Genomic DNA, 4,748 nt, shown 5'->3' with positions numbered 1-4,748 from the left:
GTGCTGTAGATTATCAAAGGAAGAAAAAATGCCGTAAGTTCGTATTTTAGCCTTCCGTACAACAAGAATTAATAACCTATCAATTACATCCACAAGTACGAAGGAACTACTAGAAACGGGGCTTAAAGGCAGGTATACATTAGAATAGCAGGGGCTGATGGTGAGAATTCTAAGAGAAAGGAACTATTAAAAACTAGATACTAAAGACACATATGAATTATAACAGAAATATTTACAAAGAATTTGAAGAGACAAATAGAATGTCTGTTCAAATCACTCCACCCCAACATTCATCCATGGTTCGATAAGTGATCACAGCCGGTGATGCTGTTTGGATAGATGGTAGGTGAGGCACAGCTGTGAAATAGGTAGCACATGTAGAGGGGTCACCAAAGGTTGCACGCTGGTTGCACAGCAGGTTGCCTTGATCTCCGGACTCCCTCGACCCTGATGCGTTGAGCCTGGTTATACGTCCTTCGCAAGAGGCCTGGCCCGAGTGTGCGGCATGGCTTGGGTAAAATTTCGAGGCAACCTGAAAAACACAGATTCATATATTAGCACCAAAATATTCTGTACCATAGGGCAAATCTGAAGTTTACCATCTGCACATAGCGGATGATGAAAACAGACACAAGTCACCAGACTCAAGGTATATAAATGTGCAAAAGTGGAAATGAATGTGAAGAGCTGCTTATAGGATGGAATCCTTCAATTTGTCTTTTGTGGATGAATAATAGTATGTTAACATAAAGTCAAGTGTACATTACCCTCCATATTTGTGTAAGTAGGCTATTCCATGCCAGCTGTTCCAACCTGGCACACAGCCACTTGGAATTTCTTCTTGAAAACTGAGGGCCTTTCAATATAGAACAAATCTCAATTTCACACAATACTTGAAGCAAAAAAAAATTTTTACTGCCATAAACATTATGTCAAATTTCGTGTAATGCACCAAAGTATGAATCATAAAATGGCAGCCAAAAATTTGGTTATTTCATTAAGAGGGCCAAATTTTTAACAACAAAGAGAGGCCTTACAGCAAAAACTTGACTGCTTATTAGCCACTGCTCAGTTTATTATGGCTGATTAAAAATGGACAAAATGGCTTATTAACTTTATTTTCACAAAAGTGACCTACAGCAAAAGCTGCAAATTTATGCAATCCATGTGTTTAGGACTTGTGCTGTGTGCAAGAATGGTATCAGAAAGATACATTATGCAGCAGTGCAGAGAGCAGGATGAACTTGGAAAAGAAGACAGTTTTGGTGTACGTTTATCGGCCTGCTTACCATTGAGGCAGCCCTAGTAAATTTATGCCAAATACCATGTATGAGAGTACATGGTATTCTTTTTAAATTGGTAAAGCTTTATCAAAGTAGTTTTTGTGTTAAGCAAAGAAAAATTGTGCAAGTGGTCTCTTGCAGTTGGAAAGTTTACATCGCATTTCGTCTAATACACATAGCCTCTTGGCGGCTAAGACAAAATGCATGGACTTGAGCATCCCTGCACAGATAGCAGGGAGTCTAAACTGCTTCGAAGTTACGTCTTTCATTGCTGAGTGACAAGCCATTTCACTCAAAAAGACGTCACTTAATTACAGGTATTTACCTGAATCTTTCTGTCGGATGTCAGCCTGCTGGCATCATCACTAAGGCTGCCAACTCCCTAGTGGACATAGTCGGGACATGGTGGCGGCAGGATGCAGTGGCAGAAGCCGCCAAAGGCTCCCAACTACCTAGTGGACATAGTCAGGACAGGGTGGTGGGAGGACACAGGGGTAGGAGCCGCCAGAGTGTACCTGCAACAAATTTGCACAAATGTTCTTAGTCCTACCATGACATGATTTACAATAAAACTGAGCTGTCTGTGTAACATGGCTACCAATACAAATAAAGGTAAACAGTTAGGTCCTACGACACAACTAGAAGCCCAACAAAAAAGAAACGGTACTTATGTTTATGAAAATCCAAACAATGAAACAAAAAATGTGTAACCGGTTTGTGCATGGAAGCTCGGCTGAAACCTGAGCTCATACCATCAAGTGATCTGCTAGACAACTGCAAGCCTGCCACCTAAATATGTCATTGTAAATTATTTTTACATGCATTATGTTAAGCTGCATTAATACAAGTTCAAAATCTCTTAATATAAGTAAATCACCAAGCTAATTCAATTAACGAATTCCAGTGGTCGTTAATGCAACAAAGTGCAAGCTCGGAATAAAGCTGGCTAAACTGGGCAGTGAAAAATAACAATGTGGTTCTCTACATCTTGTTTTCCTGGCTTTCGCTTTAGCACTGGAATATACAAGAATTTTGACATTCCTCATATTTCACCCTGCTAATTTTTATGCCATAATGCATAATACTTCAGCAAGAGGAATAATGCTTTCTTTCAACCGTAAATAGTGATAGAACAAGAAAATTCATTGGAGCCAACGTTTTGAGAAGAAAAATCTCCTTCTCTGTTGAAATATTGGCTCCAGCGGTCCTTGTTCTACGGCTCTTCATCAGTTCAAGTCTCTTGTGTTCCTGTGTACCTCTGTACTTTCAATGTTATGTCAATGAAACTGTAATAACGGATCATTAGTAAATGTAGCTGATGAGGAACTTGGGCTTGTTGGTAGATAACGACAGAGTAACTGCGCAACATAAAGATACGGACAAAGGAGGCTTGTGTGTGTTGTCTCCTCCAGCCATGTCTCCCCTTTGGGCGATTACTCTGTCTCAATGTAAAACTGTTACCCTTTGCACAATAATAGTAAAATGCATAAAGACAGGAAAGTGGACACAAAAATTACAACAAATAGCATCATATGCTAATGAGATATGCAAAAGTGCCTGCTACGATTTGTCTCACCCATAACGTGCTGGTAAGATGGTGACTTCTGGCTGTTGCCATTTCTTGAATACCTAAAATAAAATACATTTCAAAATGATAAAAATACACAGGACAACAGCAGTAGCCGAGGACATAATGCATTGTTTAGTACAAGAAGGTTAACTAATCTTCGATACACGGCAGACGAAATTTCCTTTATTAAGTTAGTAGAAAAATACAACACACTTCATTTCATTCAATACTGTCAGCGTTTCTTGCTACAAGAAAAAAGGTATTTCTGCATGGAAGCAGCAAAATAATAAATGGCCTTCTACTTTTACAAAATATGTTGCAGCGACTAAGCCAACTACAGCTGTATATACTTAAAATTGTTGTATGCACATTACAATAGCCAAGACAGGATAAACTTGGGTTCATATGCAGCTCACTGGAAGGTATAACTTTGCAATCAACTCATTTCTGCTGGGCAAATATACGCACTAACATAAAACTACACATAAAAGGACCTTTTGTTTTCATAAACCACCGAACTCAATATAAAAAATCCAGTAGCAATAGTACAATTTTACCACATAATACAGCCAGGTTTTGTAAGGGTAGTAGGATTTACTATATAAATGTTGCAGCATATTCATGCTTTTAAATTTTTACAACCGTGAAAATAAAGATTACGTAAAAATAATACATTATATATAGGCTTAGATTGTGAGCTAATGTGTTTGCTACTTACAGCCAAATGCACAAAAAGTTTGTTGTCTTTCAGCGCTTTGAAAGCGCTGTGTCTGTTCGCTTGTGCATGCAGCCGCTTAACCGCTCTTAAAATATCTGTGCTGCCACATCGCCTGACACTGCCATAGAGCGTTGTAGCGCTTTTATTATTCGCGGCAATATACCTAAAGCGCTAGTAAATCTTCAGAATACACAATCTGCCCTTTCGATTACCTGTCCTCGCCATGCGAAAGTCACACTGGTGCTAGTATTGTATCTACACTTCAAGTTACGCAGTACTTGATATTCTACGGATTTTTCGATGCGACAGGCCACTCGTCACTAGAGTCGTTAAGAACGGTGTTTATCCTGAGGCTTCCGTCTGCCAGTAGTATTTCCGCATACATACGCGCACGCATGCCTAAGAAACGTCTGTGAACTGCCAAGAGAAACATGGCGCAAAATGTAGCCATACCGGAAGGGCCGAGTACGCGCCGTTTGTAAACTCGGAACAAAAGCTGATATGCTTACCTGAGACGTTAAGAGAAATATGGCACAGGTCACTCTCCGCTGGTAGTCGCTCGTATGCATCTGGTCGTCTCTGTCCGTTGCGATCTCCCATATCACAATGAAAGATGCAGTGCAAACCGCAGCACTTCGGGCGCTTATCGGCGATATGCTGCTGCTGGCGGCGGTCCCCTCGTCGCAATCACACAGCACGGACAGAAGCTCCCACCGTAACTTGCCACAACGATTGGTTGCAGTCGCCCTTAACGTAACGATTTCAGAACTACTCAACGACAACGTACTCGCGCGTGATGCAGCACAAGTTCAAAATGGCGTCATGCTATTGACGACTTCGGCTTTGGATCATTTTGTATCTGCACAACTGGGCAAAACAGTTGCGCTAGTTTCGGTTTTGTTTCCTTGCGTTGAAATAAAAACTGTTTTGCTCACTGATAATTTTACGTCACTTAAGTAATGTTTATGAATGAAACAGCCATGAATTTAACACGCGTCTTGAAATACCCGCTACGTTCACTTGGCAGAAGCAAAATTTTCTCGTCCGAGTGTGGTTGTGTTTTAAATATCTATCGCTGGGCTGTCGGAGCGTGCTCGAAGTCTGAAGACGCGGCGTATTGGTCCTTAATTTGCTTAGCTATAACGGTGCAGTTTGCTCTGATGTAAGGTAGAACTAC

The 4,748-nt window shown here is 40.6% G+C and overlaps 1 long non-coding RNA gene across 1 annotated transcript; it reads right to left on the bottom strand.

Moving 5' to 3' along the window:
• Positions 1-1,747: 1,747 nt before the first annotated feature.
• Positions 1,748-4,129, bottom strand: LOC135913288 (uncharacterized). Its single transcript, XR_010567952.2, has 3 exons — positions 4,081-4,129; positions 2,860-2,912; positions 1,748-1,798 (listed from the first exon to the last, which is right to left on the bottom strand). It is a non-coding gene; the product is annotated as an uncharacterized lncRNA (long non-coding RNA).
• Positions 4,130-4,748: the final 619 nt, after the last annotated feature.

This window comes from Dermacentor albipictus, chromosome 6, assembly GCF_038994185.2.
Source record: "Dermacentor albipictus isolate Rhodes 1998 colony chromosome 6, USDA_Dalb.pri_finalv2, whole genome shotgun sequence".
NCBI lineage: Eukaryota > Metazoa > Arthropoda > Arachnida > Ixodida > Ixodidae > Dermacentor > Dermacentor albipictus.
Note: the sequence above shows the minus strand (reverse complement) of the source record. Positions and strands in the feature narration are given on the sequence as shown.